At 40.9% G+C, this 25594-nt stretch overlaps 1 protein-coding gene across 4 annotated transcripts in view; it reads left to right on the top strand.

The window, feature by feature from the left end:
• The window catches only part of TTLL7 (tubulin tyrosine ligase like 7), a 1782535-nt gene that overhangs the window by 1540641 nt on the left and 216300 nt on the right, over positions 1-25594 (top strand). The window lies entirely within an intron of this gene.

The raw sequence follows: 25594 nt of genomic DNA, 5'->3' as shown, positions 1-25594 counted from the left end.
GCTCCTTTCTTTCCTAAAGATCCCATCTTCATTTCTTTTATCTACTTTATAAGATTCAGTACTTCAGTTACAGTTGGTTTAAATTTTGATTTCCATTTTCTAATAATTGCTTTTTAAAAATTCAATAGCAGTAAAACATATTACTATGTCTATGCACCTCAGATTGTTATCCCAATGAAATGCTTTGTGCCAATAATATTAAAAGAATCTGCTATGTATAGGCATTTCAGATACTTTGTCCCAGCTTAAAAGAGTCATATCCTTAGTTACAACCATTTGCTCCCCCATCATTTCTGACAGAGTACTCTGTAGTGAGTTTTTAAATATTTGCCAACTTATTACATACCCCAGAAAACATGACATCCTTCCAAGATCACCATTGCAGTGCTGCTGATAGAAGGAGTATGCTTGTAGATTTTCTAGTACTAGGCCTCCTTGCCTCTAAAATGATATCCATCACAGGTTTGCGGAGGGAAGGTAAAGGAGAGATTAAGTAATTAGCCAGGCTGCAAGGTTTACTGTTGGAAGCTGAGGGTGCAGAATCTGGTTATCCTGCTGAGACAGCAGGGAAGGAGTCCGAGGCAGGTGCCATGGAGATAACCGTGACACACTGTGCATGAGGGGGTACCAGTGTTGGCGCGGCCAGTCTGGAGCAATCAAAATCATCCTTGGTTTGTCCTGTTTGATTTTTAGTAGTACTTTGGAGAGCAGCGGCAGAGGGGAGAAGGCATACACTGATAGGTTTTTCCAGCTGAAGGACAGAGCATCCACTTGAGAAGCCCTGGAAGGGGCTGGAAAGGACCAATTCTTAGAGGGCCAGTGCCTACTAAATCTAGGGTGGTGAACTTGTAAAAAAATCTTTAACAGTTTGCATAGATTTAGCTTTATCTTCCATCGTTTTAAGAACTTCCTCAGCCTTGTTGCCAAACAGGCGGTCCTGATTTAAAGGAGCATCCAACAATTTAGCTTTAACATGATCAGGCAAAGATTGCTCCTTAAGCCAAGCATACCTTCTGAGCACAGACCCAGTAACAGCAGCCCTGCAAGAGGCCTCTAATGAATCAAAACCACATTGCAAAGTATGTTTTCCAACTTGTTCGGCAGAATGCATTAAATCCTGTAATTCTTTATTTTCCACACAGTCAGGAATCAACATCATTTTCTGTTTAAGCAGTCAAATAACATGTTGCTGATATTTTAACATATGAAACTGGCAGTTTAAAGCCCTAATGGCCAAGGTTGCAGAATTGTAAACCTTCTTACCCCATCTATCCAGCGCCCTGGAGTCTCTATCAGAAGGGGTAGGATTTTTAGCAGTAGAAGCCTTAATGCCCTTGGGCCCCTGTGAAATAGTTTCTGGATCTGCAGTAGGACTTTTGAAAAGGAACTTGTGGGACTCAGGGACCCTGTAGTATCTGTCAGGTTTTCTGGGAGCAGGAGACAGGGAATCAGGGGCCAAACTAGATTCCGAGAAAGCATTGTCAACAATGTCTAGTACAGGAAGAATAGCTAAAGGCCTATGCTGAGGCAGGAGAAGGAAATCCCTAAGCCTCTTTTTTGAATCAGAAAAATCCTGGCTTTCCCAGTGGAAATGCTCCCTTAGAGTATGTAAGGTTTCCCCAAAAGAAAAATCCTCAGGAGGGGAAGCAGAGGATTATAGAGTCCTCTGCATCAGAATCCTCATAAGTAGGTAAGGACAAAACCAGGTCATCAGAAGAGTCAGAAAAAACAGAATCCTGATCAGAAGATTCATAATCAACTTCAGTCCCAGGCCTCTTGGGGGGGGGGGGGTTGGCTACCCCTGATTAGAGTTATTAGATCTTCAGTCATTATTATAATTTGTTTTTTAGGCATAGAGGCCTGAGCAAGTGGCCTGGGCGTCAGTTTTTAGACATGGATCAAGATTTAGGCCTAAGTAATGAAGGAGGCATTGATTTAATATGCAAGTCCGTAGGCCTGAATACACCCTCAGAAGCTGGTGCCTGCACAGCGGCTCCAGAACCATCCAAGGTAGAGACATCCACGGGTTCCATAGTTGAAGAATCTTGCGGCAATCCGGACTCTGAATGGGTCTCAGTAGAGGCCTGTGAATCAGAAGTAGTGGGTCTCAGGGGCTGCGAAAGCGCCTCACTGAGTTCTGGCGACTGGCTTAGGAGAAGCGTCGTTGGCAGTTTTAGACCTCGACGGCCTGTCTCTGTCTTTATCTTTGCATTTTTTCAGAATCCTGGTAGTCAGATGGCTAACCGATGACATTTCTGGATAATTAAACCGAGAACCAAAATATTTAGAGGCGAAAATATACCGACGACGAATAGTGCGCTGATTAAATAAAGCACAAAACTGACAGCAAGGTACGCCGTGGTCAGGGTCTAGGCAAGGAATACAGTACGAATGAAAATCTTTATGAGGTATTTGCTTTCCACAAGGAATGCAATTATTAACTTTTACTGACATCGGTAAGGAGCAAGAAAAAGTTTCCCCAACGGGATACTTAGCTTTATTTGAAGACTTTGGTTCCGGAACTCAAAAACAATAATTTCAGGAGTCGGCTGACCGGCACTTGCGAACTGCTTTTGCTTTGGACACTACACGGTAAGAAAGACAGATGTAATGGTGTCGGCTGCATGTTTTATACCCCTGGCGACCTGACGTCATGGAAGAAGGGATAGCAACTGACGTAGGACCCAAGACTTTGTTAATCAGGTCGACTGAGGGCTACCTGCAAGCAGATAACCCAAATGTAATGACTGCAACAGTGAATACACTCGAACATCTACATTTATGGTAAGTGTACACAACTGTACTTTCTTTGTCCCTAACTGTGCATAATGTCTTATCCATCTGTAAGTTGTGGAGATTTATGTTTCTTCCATTCCCTAATAATCACATTTTCAGATATTAGGAGGGCTAAGTTCACAGCATCTTAGTAAGTTTTGATACATCCTCAGCTCTGTACCAGTTTAGCAATATGTGTTCTTTTCTGAGTTGCCATTCATTGTCTAATATTTTTCTAATAGGTGTTGTTGAACTAGCCATGAACAAGACCAAAAGATGTGCTCCTAATCTCCAGCACTTTGGAATAATCCCCAAAAACATGTTATGTTGTATGTCTGTACAGATAAAAGTATTTGTGTAAGCGCTTGTACCCAAATATTCAGAACTTTCTCAGCTTAGTTGCCTTTTGTATTAGGCATATTTCCTGCCTTTCCTTCTGTGAGAAATGTCTCCCTAATTTATGCTCCCACTCCTTCATCTGTTTTAGCATTTGACTGTTATTCTTTTCTAATACCCCTTATATAACCTACTGATGAAAGTTTTATTGCTTGCACTTTTCCTCCTCACCTCAGTCAGTAATCTGATCTTCTCTGGGATGTAACTCTTGTGGTTCATAAGCCGCGGTGGTGCAGCAGTAGCATTGTTGCCTCACAGCAAGAGGTTCTCTCATTCGATTCTCGGCTGGAGCGCCTTCTGTGTGGAGTCTGCATGTCCTCCCCATGGTTGAGTGGCATTCGAAAGACATGCGTAGAATGGGCATGCCTTCGTTGAAAGTTGGGCGTCGAGCTGGCACCTCGGCACCCTTAAAAAAGTCTACTGCCAATCATTAGCAGACTGGAGTTCCACTGCGGCAACCCCTAACCAGGAAAAGCCGAAATAAGAACAACAACATAGCAGTGATGGGCAGTAACATTCTATCTATATTGATAATAATATCTCACAAAGGTGGCTAACAGAAGCACACATGCAAGTGAAACTCTCGTAATCATGTGTACATCCCTTGAGTTTTTTTTAACTCACAGCAGAAGGTTATAAAAATAAGAAATACTTGGCTTATTTTAATTAATACTGCAAAAATGAAGTGTGTGTATGATTTTTAAACATTTTTGTTGAATGTGACATTTTTATAAAGTTAGATATGAAGTGTTATATCTTTGTGTTATGAGGGCCTTTTGCTCCTTGTAGATAGTTGATCAAAAATTACAATAAAATAACCTGTACAAGATAAACAGGTCTGTATCACCAAATCAAAAGCACTGAAAAACGAATGGCTTTAACGTTGAAAATGCCAATCATTTAAGTCGCTCTTGTGGGGGGCTGTGCCCCCCCCGTTAATTATACCAACTCTGAGATCACACTACAGTGAGGAGAGGGCAAATTTTCCTATCTTCACTGTACCGCGATCTCACAATAAACACCTCGATGAACAGCATTTTTGATTTTAAAGCCATTCGCTTTCCGGTCTTTTCAATTCGGTGATATAGACCCAGATAAACAGAGCTAGAGCTGTAACTGCTTGGTTAAGATCTCAGTACAGAGGACTGTGATTTTGTCTTCAATCATAACTGGCATATTATCTATTCAAGACATGGATGCTAAGAAATTCACATCCAGAGTGAAGTTCAACAGGTGAATCTAGGCAACCATGTCAAGAACACATAATAAAAAGTTATCTGCTCTATGTACTACCAGTTATAGAAAAAAAGTATAAGAGCATAAAGTGTTTTACCATATTTGAAAGCTGGTAAAGCACTTAGGAGGGTCAGACAGACATAACTACATCTTGCACCTTCTTTGCTTAAGAATTCTGGACAAGCTCAAAAATAATGGGGACAAATGATCAAAATCAAAGACAATTTTTTTTACAAAATGCTCTTATTCACTTTAAAAGATAATAGAACAACAAGTTTTGCAGCAATATGTATTCTCTGAAGAATAAGAAGCATAAAACTCTAATGTCTGGCTTAATTGACTGACTGTAATCTTCAGTAATTTACCAGAAAATAATAAAAAAATAAATACATGGGAGAGAGCAAAAATATGAAACAAGCAGGACGGTTGAGAGGCAAGAACAGCTGGCAGAAAAAAAAAGCTGTTTTACCTTCCACCTCTCTTTGCCAGCCAAAATTTTCTGCTTTTACCTCCTGTTGTGAGACCTCTTTGTAACAGCATTTAGGGAGGTGCCTAATAATTGTTAGGTACCCCTCCCAAGTGCTGATATGATCAGGTCTCACAATAAGGAGGGAGGTAACTAGTTTATCTTTTTCTGATATTAGAGTGTAATCTTGAATCTCCGTGCACTACAGTAATACTGACAACAATTGAATATTAAGGCTAATGTTTGTTCATTTATTTATTCATTTCTAGTTAGCCAGGTTAGTTCCCTAGGCCTATGCCCTCTTTTCAAGGGAAATCCAAGTTAGTATGCATATGGATTAGGTGAAATTTAGCCGGGACACTGGAGAAATATTTTCGATAAATGCCATGGCATTTCTTATATCCACCTGAGCTACCACCAACTCAAGCATATAGGAATCCAGTTTAACAGTTTATTGGACGTATGGCACACTCAGGAATGCAGCCTTCCCTCCCCTGCTTGTTTGCAGTTTCAGTATTGAAAAATTAATTCAAGCACCTGGTATTGGACTAGAAATCACAGTATTTTCTTCTTAATCCATTGAAGGTGAATGCACTACCTGTTGAACCACTAATACTAACAAGGACTATTGCGAGAATAGTAGGCCATACATTAGGGAGCAAAGTGGCATCTGAAGGCTAACACTGTGTGATACCTGAGCTCAATAAAACTATTATCCTGGAATGCATACCCTTGATTATTTTTTTAAAACAGTTGTACTGTTATGCATTACTCTTCTGTTTGAAGTCCTTATGCTCAGATATTGACCCCACTGAAGTCAAAACTGCCTCTTAGAGAACAAAACTTTACTGTACGCCTCACCCATCCTTACCAACCTCTCCAAATCAGACCTAAGCAAGCTAGATCCCTGCTATAATAAGATTGCTAAATTTGCCACTAGCTGTCCTAGAACCTATCATTGAAATGCCCTACGACAACTATCTTGGTTAGAACTACCCCACTATCTTGGTTAGAACTACCCCACCAACTCATTCTCACGCAACTCTCTACCACCCACCAAATGTACTATAAACCCAATAAAACACCAGCTCTACAAGGCCTTCTTAATCCCCATATAAGTACCCATCCACTAAGATCCACTAATAAAGCTCTAATTGAAGTAACCAGGAGTAAAAATAGCTCAGGTGACTCTCTATACTCCTGCTACATTGCTAAACTGTGGAATGCCTTACCACTTGAAATTAGAACTATAACTTCAAGCATCACATTAAAGCTCACTTCACCAATTCCTGGACTTTTTCATGTACTGGGCATGGGTAGCCCAAACCACGAAACTAGCTGATTTTAAAATTTTAATTGCATATGTAATGAGCATTGAATTTAAGTCATATGACTACCTTATGTTGTTTTTTTTTTCTTTTTGCTGTTAATATCTATCAGATTTTAAGTCTTCAGTTTGCTAAGTTACCTGTATACAAGACTAAGTTTCATAATTGCACTCTTATTGTATACAATATCACTACCTGCTACTACTGTAAGAAGTGTTTTCTAGAAGCATTGTTATACAAGATTATTGATGTTCATCGTGTTTCACTGTTGCAGTCATGACTGTAGAGTTCTCCCTTGCTGGCAGGCAGTCCTCGGTCGGCCAGTATCCCGCTGCTCAGCCATGCTCCCTGGCGTCAGAGCCCAGGTACACAAAGCTGGCAGCCGACGCCATGTTCTCCAGTCTTTCTTGCCATGCGGTGATAGCAGTTCGCAAGTGCCGGTCGGCTGACTCCTGACAATTTTTTCTAAACGACTTCAGTCCGAAGACTTTCTTCTCCTACTCAAAGCTAAGTACCCCATTGGGAAACTTTTCTTGCTCCAGTCCGATGTCAGAAAAAGTTAATAATTGTATTTCATGTGGGAAGCAAATACCTCATAAGGATTTTCATTCTTACTGTATTCCTTGCTTAGGCCCGCTAGTTGTCAGTTTTGTGCTAGATTTAATCATTTGCATTTCATTACTTCAGTAGGCGTTTTAATTACAGAATGTCATCGGACACGCTTCCAGCTAGGATAAAGACAGGCCTCCGAGGTCCAAATCAGGCGATATTGTACAAGCAGAGCCAGCTTCAGGTTAGTGAGGTGCAACCGATGGCCGAAACGGACTCCCACGAGGAGCCAACTAGGCCTTTGAATATATTTTTTGAATATATGACTCCTCTGATCAGGCCTCTGTTTCCTCAGTTTCTTCTTCTGACCAGGATTATTCTTTCCCTCCTTATGAGGATTCTGATGCTGAGGAATCCATTCCTTCAGCTTCTCCCCCTGAGGATTTTTCTTTTGGGGAAACTTTACATGAAATGAGGGAACATTTTCACTGGGAAGGACAGCAGTACTCGGAATCTAAGAAAAGACTTGGGGATTTTCTTCTTCTTCCCCAACATAGACCCCTGGCTATCCCTCCTATTTTGGATATTGTGGATGATGCTTTTTCGGAGGCTAACTTAACTCCTGACTTTTTTCCTCCAGCTCCTGTTAAGCCAGACAGATATTATAGGGTTCCTGATTCCCACCAGTTTTTATACAAGAATCCTACTGCTGATCCTGAAACCATTTCTCAGGGCCCTAAGGGGGTTAAGGCCGCTTCTGCTAAAAACCCCATTCCCACTGAGAAGGATTCCAGATCTTTAGAAAGATGGGGCAAAAAAGTGTACACTTCTGCAACTTTATATATTAGGGCTTTAAACTGTCAATTTCATATGCTGAAATACCAGCAATTTCTTCTGTCTGTTTTGAAACAAAAGCTAACTTCCATTTCCGCTTGTGCAGATGATAAGAAATTACATGACTTAATGCATGCCACTGAACAAGTAGGGAAGCATGGTTTACACTGTGGTTTTGATGCCTTGGAGGCTTCTTGTAGGGCTGCTGCCTCTAGCACAGTCATTAGAAGGCATGCTTGGTTAAAGGAACAAAACTTGCCAGATCAAGTAAAAGCTAAGTTATTGGATGCTCCTGTTCAGCATAATGTTTTGTTTGGATCTAAGGCTGAAGAGGTGATAAAGAAGATGGAGGACAAGGCAAAATCCATGCAAACGGTTAAGGATTTCTTACATTTACAGCCACCCAGATTTAGTAGGAATTGGCCTACTAAAAATTGGTCCTTTCCCAATTCAGACAGGCCTCAGAGGGGTAGATACAGACGCTCCCGAGGAAGGGCTCTTATAGACCAAGACAGTGGACTGCTTCCACCCCTAGGGGAGGAGAGGACAGGTCGCAAGCTCATAGAAAACAGGCTCAATGACTCCCTCTGTTGGGCTGCAGGAACTTCTTGCCTGGAAGCCCCTCTCGGAGGAAAATGTTCTCTTTTTCACCTAAATTGGACTCATATAACCCAAGACAAGTGGGTTCTGGATGTGGTTTCAAGAGGTTACATATTCCATTTTCATACCCTACCAAGACCAAGCGGATGGCCGGATCTACCAAAACATCAATGGTTAGAGGCCTTAAACCAGGTGGAAGCCCTCTTGGCTATGAAAGCCATAGAACTGGTTCCACTTTCAGAAATGGGACAAAGTTTTTACTCAAGGCTCTTTCTAGTCTCCAGAAAGCAAAATTCATGGAGACCCATTCTGGATCTGTCAGTCTTGAACACTTTTCTCGAGATACCAAAATTAAAGATGCTTACTCTACAGCAGCTACTTCCAGTGCTGACCAAAAATGCATGGATGGTAACTTTGGATTTAAAGGAGGCTTATTTACACATTCCCATCAGGCATGAGTGCAGAAAATACCTCAGGTTCAAGGCCGGATCGAGGCACTATCAATTCTCTGCGCTGCCCTTTGGATTGTCTACTGGGTCTTCACCCAAATGCCTGGCTCCAGTAGTAGCTTATTGCAGACTCAAGGGAATTCAAATTTACCCTTATCTGGACGACTGTCTTATTCAGGCAGACAGCAAGGATGTCTTACTCCAGCATCTAGAATTTGTTCAGAAACTTCTCAAGTTCCTGGGATTCACTGTAAACATAAAAAAGTCAAATTTGACACCCTCACAACAGATAACTTTTCTGGGTGCTCTTCTAAACACAACAACCCAGCATTTCTGACATACGAAAAACAATTACAGCTGGCTTCAACTTTCAAAACCTTGGCATCATTAACTCAGCTATCTGCAAGGAAATTCCTGCAGGCTTTGGGTTACATGGCCTCCTACATCCTTCTCGTACCATATGCAAGACTACATATGAGGAAAATACAGTGGTACCTAAAAAGTGTATGGTCTCAGCATTGCCACAGTTTAGACATACAGATCACCGTCCTGCCTTGTCTTCAAAAGGAATTCCTTTGGTGGTCCAAGGCATGTACTCAAAACAAAGGGAAAGCCTTCAGTCTGCCTCCAGCCAGTCAGATACTAACCACGGATGCCTCAGACTATGCATGGGGAGCCCATTTGCAGGGCAACTGTCTGCAGGGCCTTTGGACAAAGGATCAGAAGCACCTGCATATCAATTTAAAGGAAATGTTAGCCGTTCAGAACGCTCTATTGGCCTTCAGGAATCTTCTACAACCAGGACAACTACTGATACGGACAGACAACACCACAGTTATGTGGTACATAAACAAGCAAGGGGGATCACATTCCTATCCCCTTTGCAGACTAGCCATGAATCTATGGAACACAGCTCTAGCTTACAAACTGGACCTTCAAGCTCAGTTTCTACCAGGGAAGCAAAACATCCTGGCAGACTGTCTGAGCAGAAACCTGTCAGACCCACACGAATGGATGCTGGACACCGAAATATTGAAGATGATTACAGCAGTCTGGGGATGTCCTCACATAGACCTCTTTGCATCCCACCTCAATCATCAACTACAGATTTTTTGCACAAGGACATTCCACGAACTAGCTTGGAAAGTGGATGCACTATCATTCAGTTGGAGAACCTCTCCTAACTCTTCTTCCACGGGTGTTATTAAAGATCAAACAGGACAAGCCCAAGATGATAATTTTACTGGCCCCAAATTGGCCTCGACAGTTTTGGTACCCAACACTGAAAAACCTTTCTCTGGAGCCCCCTTGGGTTTTACCTCAGACTCCAAACCTTCTGTCCCAACACCAGGGTCAAGTTCTGCACTCCCATGTCAAAACTCTCAGCCTGGCTGCCTGGTTAATCCAGGGTCTATGATTCATTCTCTTACCCAAGCAGGTTATGGATGTCATTTTAGAAGCCAGCCGTCCTAGCACTAGAAAATCTTATGCAGGAAAATGGAAACGATTTTGCACCTGGATGCAGGCTCAGGATTCGGATCCTCTTATTCCTAACATTCCTCTGATTTTACTTTACCTGACAGACCTCTTACATAAGGGTCTCTCTTTTTCTTCCATAAAGATACATGCCTCTGCTATTTCTGCTCATTATAATACAGACCCTCCAATCTTTTCCCACCAGCTCATGAGACAGTTTCTCAGAGGAGCTAAGAACTTAAGGCCCCTAGATCTCCACCCATTCCTGCCTGGGATCTCAACTATGTTTTGGAAAAACTCACCTTACCTCCCTTTGAGCCTGCTGCCACATCTGACATCAAGTTTTTATCTTGGAAGACAGCCATCCTGTTAGCTTTGACCTCTGCCAGGAGAGTTTCGGAGTTGCAAGCTCTCATGGCTGTGGAACCTTATATTATTTTTCACCAAGACAGGGTGTCTTTAAGGACTAATCCTACTTTCATGCCTAAGGTGGTTTCCAAAGTGGCTTTAAATCAAACTATTCATTTGCCAACTTTTTTCCCCAGTCCTCAAAATAGAAAGGATCTTGCATTCCTTGGATGTACACTTACCTGGACAGAACCAAGGACATCAGGAAATCAGAGCAATTGTTTGTTTCTTATGCTTCAAGTTCCCAAGGTAAAGCCATTTCAAAACAGACCATTTCTAAATGGATTGCTCATGGAATCAGATTTTGTTATTCACACCATGGAAAGCAAATCCCGGGGAGTATAAGGACTCACTCTACCAGAGCTGCTGCCACTTCAGCTGCCTCCCTCAGGGGAGTTCCTACCAAAGACATTTTGGAAGCTGCAACTTGGAGTTCAGTGCATACTTTTTCTAAGCACTACAATCTACCTCTCTACTGTAAGTCTAGGGCAGGCTTTGCTTCTGCAGTCTTGCAGGGCCTTTTAGATGACCACCTCCCTTTTATTCTGCTTTGGGATTCAACCCTGCAGTCATGACTGCAACAGTGAGACACGATGAACATAGTACAGTTGTGTACACTTACCATAAATGTAGATGTTCGAGTGTCTTCACTGTTGCAGTCTCTCCCTCCTGTCCCCTCTTATTTTTTCTTTTGTGTGGTTCCCTTCTTCACCCTTCTTCTGAGGTGTATTTGCAAAGGGTATGGGATTTTACTCATTTTGGAACACCTGACATCTGGGGCAAGAAAAACTGGAGAACATGCCGTCGGCTGCCAGCTTTGTACTCCTGGCGCTCTGACGTCAGGGAGCATGGCTGAGCAGCCAACGCTGGATCTAGACTTTGGGATTCTGGCCGACCGAGGACTGCCTGCCGGCAAGGGAGAACCCTACAGTCATGACTGCAACAGTGAAGACACTCGAACATCTACATTTATGGTAAGTGTACACAACTGTACTGTCTTGTCTCCCACTTGACCAGTTTATTCAGTTCTAGTCTTTTTACCGTTATGAATGTTTGTTACTATTTTTTTATTTATTGTATTGTACAATTTTCTTTCTACTAACACAATAGTTTACTAACAATGGAGCTTTTCTCCCCGGGCCACCACTGAAAAAGGGTTTTATGCCCAGTCAGACTCTCCTGGCAAACAAATGTAAAATAAAATAAATAAAACTACTCATTAAAAAGCACAGATGAAGAAACCCTTATCATAGCAAGCCCCCCCCCCAAGTTCAGAACAGCCGTATGAAAAAGGTCTTCATTAAATTAGGCCCTATCACAAGGAATAGCATTCTAAATGATGTTAGAAACCAGGAAACTTTGTGAGCCATTAAACTGGCATTGAAAAGATTACTTTCAAAAGGAAGCCATTTATATCTGCTTTTGAGATACTGGTTAATATTCACCTTCTCATCCATAACTAACATGTTGTTTATGTATGTCTTAAACTAGAACATACTTATGTTATGTAGTCCTATCTCGCCTACATTCTTACCCGTGGGTTCGGAGCCGAATATCGGCTCCGACTCAGCCGACTTTTCTAGCTCAAAGTCTTTTATTGGCAGGGCTAAGCAGGTATCCCATGGTGCACTGCTCCATATCCCCTGATCTCGTTTGCCGCTCGTGTAGCTTGGACATGGTCTCGCGCTTGGCTGTGGCTAAGTACATTTTTTCTTGTCTTAAGAAAGTTTATTGTTCTAAAACAAAAAGCTATTTTCATAGTTATTGTCTTTAGTGTTGTTTAGCCTTGTGGTAGTGTGTTGGTTTTGTGGTATCCCGATAACTGTTCCCTCGGGCTAGGCCCATTTCAGTTAGAGGACCTAGTCCTTTCGTTCTGTCTGTGTGTCAAACCGTTTAAATTAGAGGTTTGATTTTCTGTTCTCAGCCCTTGTAGTCTTTGACGTTTTTGTTAGAGGTTTCTTGACAAAGTTGGTTTCAGTGTGTCTCTCCAGAGAGTGTGTACTGTTTCAACTTTAATTGTTTCCCGCGTTTTTTGGGGTTGAGTGTCTGTAGGTTTCCTGTCAGACTTTCTCTTGCATTGCATTTTTCATGTTTCTTGTGAATTTGTCTAAAGATTCCAAAGAGCACAAACCTTCCGATTTTAAAAAGTGCTCTAAATGTGGGTACAAAATGTCCATCACCAATGGGCATTCTGTTTGTGTCTATTGCCTGGGAGCCATTCATCTGCAGGAGTCCTGCAGCTTTTGCTATGCGTTCAGTCTCAGAGTGCTCCAAGAGAGAAAGAATAAGCTGATCCTAAAGGGACTCTTGAAACCCTCTTTCGAAGAGGCCGTAGATTCTTCTCCCAGTATTAAGTCTAAATCATCCAAGCCTAAAAAGAGATCTCCGGCTCTGTCAGCCTCATTGGAGCCTCCGGAGAAACTTGCAAAAGTTGCATCGACCTCCTCTGCTCCACTGTTCTTGGGGCCGCAGGAGGTGTCGGTGTTGATGGAACCAGCGTTGGCTCCTGTTATATTGGAACTTCTTCGGAGCCGATCACCTAGTCTCAGACCAGTCTCTCCTGGGAGGAGATCTCGATCTCCCTCCCTGTCCTCCAAATCCTCCAGGACCCTTTCGGATGTGGATGTTGATAGGGTGGTCCAGAGGCTCCTACAGTCACCGGTTTTGGCAAAATTATTTTCGGCTCCAGCCCAGTCGGCTCCGGAGCCTGTCCCAACTCAGTCTTCGATCATTCCTCCTCCGAGCACATCTCTGTCTTCAGAGCTGGAGTGTCCCGCGCCATGTGATGTTCCTATGTCGGCTTCGTCCTCGGGGTTCGGGACTCGGGATTCTTCGGTCACGCCTGGCGGGGACATCTCGGGGCTTCTTTCGGTTCCGAGTCTTCCTCTCGGCACCTCGGCTCGGGGAACTCCAACCCCCGTCATGGCTTCGAGGGCTGGTTGCTCCTCGGATTCGGGGGGGACCTGCCTTCGAGGCTATGCGGACCACGCTGGCCAGATCGTCAGCTACATCAGGCGGGTCGGTCACTCTGTCCCCCACCACTCCGGTGAGCGCCTCTGATCACCACCTATCCATGGACAGCGGAGCACCAGGGCCTAGGGATACCCCCACGAGTGGTCCCCAAGTTTCTGAGGGCCCTTCAGACTTTGTGCCTGAGGAGCCCCCTAGAAAGAAAACATGCAAGAGGAAGCACATAGACTCCTGGGATGAGTCTCTCACCTCTGATACTGACCTCGAGGAATCGGAAGAGTCCCCTAAGTCATCTTCAGATGATGTTTCCTTCTCCGACATCCTGGAGATACTGAAACAAAGAGGTGACTGGCCGTCCAAAGCCCCTTCCGAGTAGGAGTCAGTATTCCTTAAGGCTTTTGGTGCTCAGCCCTCCACCACCTGGGTGTTTCCACCCTTCGACGAGCTCCTTGATCTGATATGTCGAAGAGTGTGGGAAAACCCTGATTCTGTGGAGCCCATGCTCAGGCGTCCCAACAAGTTTCTTTCTGCCCCCCAGGGCAAAGAGTTTCTGTCTAAAGGAGTCCCTGTTGATGCCATGGTGGTGGCGGCAGCCACTCAGAAGGAAGTAGCAGAGTCCTCTTCCTCCGTCTATCCTCCTAACAAGGAGTCTAGGACTATGGACCGGTATGGGAAGCATACCCTCTCGTCAGCAACCTTTACCTTACGGTCGCTGTATTACCTGTCTCACTTCACTCGGCTCCAGAGAGATCTCCTCAAAGAGTTAGGAGATACTCTTGTGGGTAACGTTCCTGAGGCGGTGGCCCAGACGGTTAACGCCCAGGTCTCTACCCTCAATTCCATTGTCAACTCATCCATGCAGCTCATTTCGTATGCAGCCGAGGGAGCGAGTAGGGCAGCAAGCTCAGGGGTCGCCCTTAGAAGGCAAGCCTGGCTGCGCCTTTGTCACTTTGCGGAGGCCTTCAAGTCTTCCTTCACTGTCGCCCCCTTTGATGGTTCTTTTTTGTTCGGGACCAAAGTGAAAGACATCCTCACCAGATGCGAGCAAGAGGGAAAGACCTTGTCTGCCGTAGGGGTCTGTTTTTCCCTTCCCTCCAGGCCTTACCCCAAGGCCCAGCGGGGGGGGGGGATGTGGTTCAAAAAATCACAAAGGTTTTTTCCTGCAGCACAAGGTGAGCCCCCCTCCAGAGGCAGAGGAGGGGGAGGTTACTCAGGGAGATGCCGCCCTAGAGACAGAAGGGGGCCCCGCAATTCGGGAGACCGCGATTCCTTTTGTGGCTCTCCCTACTCTCGTTCCTGAGGGAGTGCCCATCTGTGCTTATCCAGAGCCAGTCGGGGGTCGAATTTTGTTATATCCGAAAGCCTAGGAAAGCAGCACCCAGGACTGCTGGGTATTACGGATAATTTCCGGAGGTTATCTCATTCCGTTTACATCAGACCCCCCCTTCATTCAGAAAAATCCCAGACATTCCACCCAGTCAAAGGGATCAAGCAGCCTCAGAGATTTCAAAGCTGCTAGAAAAAGGAGCCATCCAGCGTGTCCCCTCAGACCAAATCAGATTAGGGACTTACTCAAGATTCTTTTTGGTGCCGAAAAGAACAGGGGACCTGAGACCCATATTAGATCTCAGCCAACTGAACAACTATGTACAGAAGTCCAAGTTCTGTATGGTCACACTACAATCGATTCTCCCATTGTTGGGAGAGGAGGTATGGATGTGCTCCATCGACCTCAAGGATGCTTACTACCATGTGAAAATGGACAGGGCATCCAGGAGTCACTACACTTCCGGCTGGGAGCCAGTCATTTCCAGTTTCGAGCTCTGCCCTTTGGTCTCACCACAGCCCCCAGGGTGTTCACCAAGTGTATGGTGGTGGTGACGGCTCACTTGAGACGTCAGGGATTCCAAGTGTTTCCGTATCTGGACGACTGGCTTCTTACCGCTCCCACCAGGCATCAACTAGTTCAAACCAGGGATGCTACCATCACTCTATGTCACCAGTTGGGTATAACAATAAATTGGGAAAAATCTGCCTTATTGCCCTCGCAGCATGTCACCTTTATAGGAGCAGAATTAGACAACATTGGAATGTGAGCATTTTTACCGCAGGAGAGGATCAGAGTCTTAAAACAACAAATACGCATGCTGATGCCCCTGAGGAAAGTGAAGGCAAGATGGGTTCTCCATCTCCTAGGGACCATGGCAGCAACTATCATGTTGATTCCTCTAGTGAGATTGCACATGAGAATTCTCCAATGGCTCCTCTTTGTTTAGTGGTCTCTCCAAAGCCTTCCACTTTCTCACCCCATTTCGCTCATGGACAGATGCAAGCAGGACCTCGGTTGGTGGCTTTGCAGCAACAACTTGGACGGGGGAAGGCCCTTCGTTCCACCCATTCCGGTTGCCACAGTGACCACGGACGCCTCCCAGATGGGGTGGGGGGGCATTATCTTGGCAGGACAGTCCAAGGCACATGGCAAGAGCACGAGATACATCTGCATATAAACTTCTTAGCGATGAGAGTGGTGCTACTCGCATTGCAGGCACTTCAGAGTGTTCTACCTCTAGGGACGATTGCGATACACTCCGACAACATGTCAGTAGTGTGGTATCTAAACAAGCAAGGGGGAATCAGGTCTTACCCTCTGTGCAGAGAGGCCATGTGAGTGTGGCAGTGGGCAGTAACTTCCCAACGGTTTCTAGTGGCAACGCACATTCTGGGGAAGTCCAGCGTGATTGCGGACAGGCTAAGCAGAGCTATTCTGATGCCTTATGATTGGTCCCTGAATTTCTTGGTTGCAGAGCAAATCTTCAACAGATGGGGTCAGCCTTGCTGCAACCTTTTTGCCAGCCCCTTCAATGCGAAATACAGCAGCTACTTCACGCTGATCCCCCCACAGGGGGAGTCACCAAGGGACGCTCTGGTTCACGATTGGCCCTCCAGTCTGCTTTATGCTTTCCCTCCATTTCCTTTGCTGTCAAAGGTGATTCAGAAAGCACAATCCTTGGGAAGTAGAATGATTCTGATTACTCCACACTGGCCTCGCCAAGTCTGGTTCCCCTATCTTCAGCCATACATTGTGGACACTCCTTGGATTCTGGACCCTCAACCAGACTTACTGACATACATGTCGTGACAGTTCTACCACTCCCTGATGACCCTCCGGTTGACAGCCTGGCTACTCCACTTCCATCGTTAGTTAGACTTCATAAATTCTCACCGGAAGTGGTTCATATATTATCGTCCTCCATAAGCCATCTACTAGAAAGATTTATTCTAGTAAATGGAAGAGTTTTCTGTCTGGGTGCATACCCGAGGCATTGATCCTTACACAGCTCCAATCGCTTCAGTCTTGGAGTTTTTGTCTGTGCTTTTCCATCAGGGTTCCGCATCAGCTACCATCAAAGTTCAATTGGCAGCTATTTCTAATTTTCATGTTGCTAATGAGCCTAGTCTCATGGCTCATAGATTATGCAAGGCTTTCCTGAAGGGTACTCTGTTGCTCCGTCCCCTGGTTTCCGAAACATTCATGCCCTGGGATCTCAATTTTGTTCTACAAGCCCTTACTTTACCACTTTTCGAGCCTGCAGCTACCTGTGAATTGAAATTCTTGACCTGGAAAACAACCTTCTTAACAGCAATCACTTCAGCAAGGCGAGTTTCAGAAATTCAAGCTCTCTCCATCAAACCTCCATACTTAATTTTCCATAAAGACAGGGTCTCTCTTAGACCAAACCCTTCGTTCCTTCCTAAAGTGGCTTCCGTGTCTAATCTTAATCAATCCATTGAGTTGCCTGTGTTCTTTCCTCACTTTTCGAACAAGACAGAATTTAGATTTCATCAGTTGGATGTACACAGACAATTACGCTTCTATTTACACCGGACAAAAGATTTCCGGAAGTCTGATCAACTTTTTGTTTTCTTTTCAGAAAACAGAATGGGGTCCCCGTCTCCAAGTTCACCCTGTCCAGATGGATATCTAGTTGTATCTCTTTCGTCTACCAAGCAGGAGGAAAAGATCTGCCATTTCCGGTCAAGGCTCACTCTACTCGGGCTGTTTCTACATCTACAGCCTATCACGCCAGATTGTCAATGGATGATATATGTGCTGCGGATACTTGGGCTTCTCCTCACACATTTGTTTCTCATTACAAATTGGATGTGGTTTCTAGGAGCAGGTCGTCCTTTGGCTCCACAGTTCTCAGGAGTATTTTCCTATGAGCCACCCAGGATGTAGGTGCTAGGGACGCTGTCCCACTGGTAAGAATGTAGGCGAGATAGGACTACATAACATCAAGAAGTTATGTACTCACCATAACGTTCAATGTATGTAGTCCATCTCGCCTCACATTCTTATTTACCCTCCCACCTTCCCCCTTCCTGGAGGATTTGGAGGTTAGGGTGTTCATCTGCAGAGTTCCCTTACTTGGCTTATTCTTTTTCCTGGATGTTGTGTATGCATGGGGTACGAATGTGTTTTCGCAGCAAACTAGATCTGGAGATATGGAGCAGTGCGCCATGGGATACCTGCTTTGCCCAGCCAATAAGAGACTTCGAGCTAGAAAAGTCGGCCGAGTGCCGAGTTGGAGCCGATATTCGGCTCCGAACCCACTGGTAAGAATGTGAGGCGAGATGGACTACATACATCGAACGTTATGGTGAGTACATAACTTCTTGTTATAACTATTGTAAATAATGGCTTGTTTACATATGTTTCTTTTGGATGTTTCTCTCTCTCTCTCTCTGTATATATATATATATATATATATATATATATATATATATATATATATATATATATATATATATATATATATCTATGAGTCCCTTAATATGATCATAGTTAATTAATGTCAAACAAAAGAGAGCAATAAAAATAAGATTGGTCATACATAAGATGAATTACTTAAACATCAAACCTTTCCTTTCATGATCTGTACACTAAATCCCCACTCCCACAATAATACCAGCTTCCAATTTGTCTGAATAGTAGCTGTGTTATGGGAAGGTTTTTTTAAGGTAATGTGCATGGTTAAGGTTGGGGTAGGGGCAGGGTTAAGGTCATGGTTAGCAAACATTATGAGGTGGATGGAGAGCAAGGTAATTGCTTATAATGCAATACATACTACAGTCTTTTATTGTAGCATTAACTTTCATAGTCTTCTAAGCATTAATTACTGTTTTCTGTTGTATAGTATTTCCTGCTGTCTAAACTCTGGGTTGTAACTAAAAAGCGTCAATAGACCGATTTACTTTTCCTGTTAATAAATACATAAATAAATAAATAAATAAATAAACAAAAATATAAAATATATTAAAAATATCCTCTAATAAAGCAAAAAAAAAAAAAAAAGAAAGTGATTCATTCCTGTCAAGGACCTATGCCAGAAGTGGATCTTATTAAAAAAAAAAAATTAAAAACAACAACATTAAACAGAATTTAGTAAAATGAACACCTTTCTAAAGCTGCCACAACAAGCCAAAGTGTATTCTACCAAGCACAAAACAAATCACATTAACGTCTCACAATACGCACGTTTTTGTTTATCCTACTTCATCAGATGTGGGCTGACACAAAACTAGAACTTTATATGCTGTATGTTATTATCCTAATTAACCTAATTAACCATTCACATTTACTAAACAATCAACTTGTACTTGCAAGAATACTTTTGTACTTTTGACCAACTGTTAAAAAGATTTTAACATGATTTAAAATGAAAATGTGTGGACATGACACTACTTACTCACATAATCCTACCATGAATGCACTTCTCATTTAAAAATACATCCACTTTTGATAGAATAAAATGAATGAATGAATAAAATAAAATGAAGTATGAAACTTGTCATGAATGCTTGTGATGCTACTACAGGATACAAACAGTTCATCAAGCACCACCTAGTGGCCAAGAAAGAAATAGCAAGAAAAGACAAATAAAAATCTCCACTTACCCTAGAACATACCTGTCATAAAATGTTTTAAAAAATTGATGTACTATACATGTTTTTAAAAATATTTAGTATTTAAAATGAATATTTAAGTATATGATAAAATTAACATTAAATAATCTACAATATTTGTGCTATTTAAAAAATACATATTTCCATTTAATTAATACCACCTGTTAAAACCAGGTATTAAAAATTACGTTTAAAAGGACATTTAATGAAAAGAAGAAACATGTAGAGGAATATTTTTGAAAAAAACATTTAGGAGACCTTCCAAGGGAACGTTTAGGCAAATTTCTAAAATTCACAAGTCAGACTGCCACAATTTTGCTGATCTTATTTTCAAGAGGGGGGCTATGGAAATATTTTCATTAAGACCAGGGACTTTATTTGCCTCCAGGGTTAGTTGCCAATACAACTCTCTATATTCTATTCTTTCCTCCCAAAGCCCAACCTTTGCATCCATGTCCACTCCTTCAGTGACGTAAAAAACAAATTGTGCTTCCGGACATTCCTTAGTATGTTTATAAAGTGCATTTGTTTCCTTTTTTACTGTATATCATACATGTGCTCATAAATTCTCCTTTTCAGTTTCCGTTCTGTTTTTCCAACATAAAAAGCCTGGCATACCTGGCACAATGCCAGATATACCAGGCTCTTGGAGTAACAATTATTGTAATCCCTACCTCCTAACCTTGTATTTCTACCTTCTATAAAAACTTCCTCTTTATTTATAACGTATGTACATTCTGAACAATGACCACATTTAAATGTTCCCTTCTTCGTTCTCCCATTAAAATATTGAGTATCAAGGTTACTTTCCAATAACTTTTTTAGATTGTTGGAATTTTTATATACTACTTTTAGATTACCTTTCGAAATATTATCTAGGTCAGTAAAGGCAATGAACCTGTTCCATTCATTCACTATCTTTGAACTGGCATTATACGCAAGTACCAAAGCATTGCTGAAGTTCTCTTCCAACTTTCTTATATTTACATCATTTTCAGTGACATCCATTCCCAGAATAGGTTTGAATTTACCTTTCCTTCCTTCCAGTACCTCAACCTCAGTCTTTTCAATTAACCGGTCAGGATAACTTCTGTTCCTAAACATATTCCTAAGAACATTCATTTCTCTAATAAAATCATCTTCATTTGAAGTCATTCTACATGACCTGATATACTGACCTTTAACTATATTTCTTTTATAATACATAGGATGAGCACTCTTATAATGTAAGTAGGAATTCAAATAAGTCTTTTTCCTATAAACCTTTGACTGGAATGTATTGTCTTTTTTGTAAATTTCTATATTCAAAAATTGTAGGGTATCCTCACTCAGTGTGTAAGTAAAGTCTAAAAAATCAGTACTTTAATTTATAAAATCAGTGAATAAGGGGACCTGTTCCATGGGTGCCACCCAAAGAATACAGATGTTGTCCAAAAATCTCTTACATTGTATCCAACACCTCCTGTATTCCGATTGTAAAACAAATTTCTCTTCCCATTTAGCCAATACCAGATTTGCATACGTAGGGGCACAAGCGGCCCCCATTGCTACTCCCTTTATCTGGTGAAAATATTCTCCCTTGAAATAAATGAAATTATATTTTAAAACCAGATCAATTAACTGCATAATTGCCGTACATTCATTATGACTTAAAGTACTGTCTTCAAACACTATTTCTTCCAATAATTTAAGTCCTTGTTTATGAGGTATACTTGTGAACACGTCAACTACATCTATGGTCAGAAATTTAAAATCTTCCATCCATAAATCTTGTTTTAAGCCTCTTAGAAAATCCCATGAGTCTTTCAATATATTACACCTTTTCAACCACATTGCCTTCAACTTTCCATCCTTCTGCTGAGACTATCGGATGCAAGGTTGGATTAATTTCATCTTTATATATTTTCGGAATCCCGAACATATGGGGTATTCTAGGCTTCTCAACTTTTAAATACCCATATGTTTTACTATCTATTAAACCTTCTATTAATAAATCTTCTAAAACCATGTCTATACGCCTATAAGCTATATTGATTTTGTTTATAGACACGTTAGAATATTTGTCAGGATCCCTCAAAATTTCATTCTTTTTGCCCTCATAACTCATATTGTCCATGAAAACCATTCCACCCCCCTTGTCCGGTTTCATAATTCTTAGGTTTTTGTCACCCCTGATTTCTTTTAAGATCTTACTTTCAAGTGGATTCAGATTATTTTTGTATTTAACCTTATTAAAACTATCCCTAATCCCTCTTTCTATTATATTTTCCAGATTTTTTATCTCTGGATGTAGAGGGGGATTAAACACACTTCTCCTAACCAATCTTGTTGGTTCATAATTAATGTTTTGACTAAAATGGTTTGAAAATTAATTTTCCTAGTAAACTCCTTCACGTCCATTAATGTTCTGGCAAGGTTTCCTTTATTCCAAGGAATGAATTTAATACCTTTACTTAATAAACTAAAATGCTCATTTGTTAAAATTATATGGCTAACATTATAAATACTAAAATCATTCTTAGTAAATTTAAATGGGTTGGTTTCATCTTGAACCAAATCTGCTATTTCTAAATCGGGGTGGTTGGTACTAATCACACTCAGTACCTCATCCTCCCCCTTCTTGTTTCCCCCCGAAAATTTGTATTCTCTTGTTTTTCATTTTGATACCCGTCCCTATTTTTTAACCTTTCAGATCTCCTTAAGGGTTAATCTACACAAAAATCATCCCCAAAGTCATCTAGGTCTGACACATGTTCACTAACCCTCACATTTTAATTTCTACTTCAGTATTCTTCCATTCCCAGTGTCTCCCGCCTGTCTTAGGTTTAGGGTAAGCACTGTCATTCTTGTAATCATTTATATCTCTTTCAAGCTTTTTTACTTTACGTTTAATCATTTCATTACACTGTCCATCTATTTCTCTTCTAATGTTGTTATACTTCCCTTTTTCCTCAGGAATTGTGTGAATCAAATCATTTTTTATACATTCATTTAACATTTCAACTTCTTTTAACAGCTCACCTTTCACCCTGTTATTTTCCACTATCATACATTTTAATACTTCAAGCCCACATCTGTTATAAATTTCTACAAGCTCTTTATACATATTACTACCGAACACAACATTGTTTGGAAATTTAAAATTTCTTAGTCTTTTAGGGACTATACTTTCAGAAATACATTCTGTTAAATATGCATTTTCTATGTCAAGTGATTTATATTTGTAAAGCAGTTTCTCAAACCTGACCAACTTTACCCTATAACTCTCAGAAACTGGCTCAGATCTGATAGTTTTATTTTTAAAGTCTGACGAAAAACTAACCTGCAGCCAGTTGTGAAAATCCATTGTAGTTTCACTTTGTCCTTTACTAGATGGCGAAACAGCAGGTCTAGGTACATCCACCTGTTCACCTCTCCAACAACCACTGTTTGCCTCGCCTCTTGCTGCCAAGTTGAAGGCAATGTGGGTGAAAAGATGTAATATATTGAAAGACTCAGGATTTTCTAAGAGGCTTAAAACAAGATTTATGGATGGAAGATTTAAAATTTCTGACATTAGATGTAGTTGACTTGTTTCAAGTATACCTCATGAGCAAGGACTAAAATTACTGGAAGAAACAGTGTTTGAAGACAATACTTTAAGTCATAATGAATGTACGGTAATTATGCAGTTAATTGATTTGGTTTTAAAATATAATTTCATTTATTTCATGGGAGTAGCATTGGGGGCCACTTGTGCCCCTACGTATGCAAATCTGGTATTGGCTAAATGGGAAGAGAAATTTGTTTTACAATCGGAATATAGGAGGTGTTGGATACAATATAAGAGATTTTTGGACATCTGTATTCTTTGGGTGGCACCCATGGAATAGGTCCCCTTATTCATTGATTTTATAAATGAAAGTACTGATTTTTTAGACTTTACTTACACATTGAGTGAGGATACCCTACAATTTTTGGATATAGAAATTTACAAAAAAGACAATACATTCCAGTCAAAGGTTTATAGGAAAAAGACTTATTTGAATTCCTACTTACATTATAAGAGTGCTCATCCTATGCATTATAAAAGAAATATAGTTAAAGGTCAGTATATCAGGTCATGCAGAATGACTTCAAATGAAGATGATTTTATTAGGGAAATGAATGTTCTTAGGAATATGTTTAGGAACAGAAGTTATCCTGACCGGTTAATTGAAAAGACTGAGGTTGAGGTACTGGAAGGTAAGAAAGGTAAATTCAAACCTATTCTGGGAATGGATCTCACTGAGAATGATGTAAACACAAGAAAGTTGGATGAGAACTTCAGCAATGCTTTGGTACTTGCGTACAATGCCAGTTCAAAGATAGTGAGGGAGGTGGTGGAAAATGAATGGAACAGGTTCATTGCTTTTACTGACCTAGATAATATTTCGAAAGGTAATCTAAAAGTAGTATATAAAAATTCCAACAATCTAAAAAAGTTATTGGAAAGTAACCTTGATACTAAATATTTTAATGGGAGAACGAAGAAGGGAACATTTAAATGTGATCATTGTTCACAATGTACATACGTTATAAATAAAGAGGAAGTTTTTATAGAAGGTAGAAATACAAGGTTAGAAGGTAGGGATTACAATAATTGTTACTCCAAGGGCGTGGTATATCTGGCAGTGTGCCAGGTATGCCAGGCTTTTTATGTTGGAAAAACAGAATGGAAACTGAAAAGGAGAATTTATGAGCACATGTATGATATACAGGTAAAAAAGGAAACAAATGCACTTTATAAACATACTAAGGAATGTCCGGAAGCACAATTTGTTTTTTACGTCATTGAGAGAGTGGACATGGATGCAAGGGGTGGGCTTTGGGAGGAAAGAATAGAATATAGAGAGTTGTATTGGCAACTAACCCTGGAGACAAATAAGCTCCCTGGTCTTAATGAAAATATTTCCATAGCCCCCCTCTTGAAAATAAGATCAGCAAAATTGTAGCAGTCTGGCTTGGGAATTTTAGAAATTTGCTTAAATGTTCCCTTAAAAGGACTCCTAAATGTTTTTTCAAAAATGTTTTTCAAAAATATTTCTCTACATGCTTCTTCTTTTCATTAAATGTCCTTTTAAATGTAATTTTTAATACATGGTTTTAACAGGTGGTATTAATTAAATGGAAACATGTATTTTTTAAATAGCACAAATATTCTAGATTATTTAATGTTAATTTTATCATATCATTAAATATTCATTTTAAATACTAAGTATTTTTAAAAACATGCATAGTTCATCAATTTTTTAAAACATTTTATGACAGGTATGTTCCAGGGTAAGTGGAGATTTTTATTTGTCTTTTCTTGCTAATTCTTTCTTGGACACTAGATGGTGCTTGATGAACTGTTTGTATCCTGTAGTAGCATCACAAGCATTCGTGACAATTTTCATACTTCATTTTATTCATTCATTCATTTTATTCTATCAAAAGTGGATGCATTTTTAAATGAGAAGTGCGTTCATGGTAGGATTATGTGAGTAAGTAGTGCCATGTCCACACATTTTCATTTTAAATCATGTTAAAATCTTTTTAACAGTTGGTCAAAAGTACAAAAGTATTCTTGCAAGTACAAGTTGATTATTTAGTAAATGTGAATGGTTAATTAGGTTAGTTAGGATAATAACATACAGCATATAAGGTTCTAGTTTTGTGTCAGCCCACATCTGATGAAGTAGGATAAACAAAAACGTACGGTGTATTGTGAGACATTAATGTGATATGTTTTGTGCTTGGTGGAATAAACTTCGGCTTGTTGTGGCAGCACCGGGCCGTGCTTTATTGTTTCGCCTTCTAGGTCATCATTTTGTTTCATTTTTACTTGTCAGTGCTGATGACCCGGTGAACATTGCACACCTTTCTAAAGCTCCTAACCATAGCCATGCATCTTACCTTTGAAAAACCTTTCTGTAACACTACCACTATTAAGATAAATTATTTGTGAGGATTTTGTGTTGAGATCACAAAAATGAAACGGTTTCTGTTTGCAGTCTTTTTTCAATGTTGTCATTTTTTTGTTACATTGGTTTTTGATATGCAGACACTGATCACTTGAGAGTCAATATTTTGCATTTGTTAAATCAGTATATACTAATGTATGCTTGCTCTGTCTCTCT

Source organism: Protopterus annectens, chromosome 5.part1 (genome assembly GCF_019279795.1).
Source record: "Protopterus annectens isolate FY-2018-M chromosome 5.part1, PAN1.0, whole genome shotgun sequence".
Lineage (NCBI taxonomy): Eukaryota > Metazoa > Chordata > Ceratodontiformes > Protopteridae > Protopterus > Protopterus annectens.
This window is presented reverse-complemented; position numbering and strand designations above follow the sequence as displayed.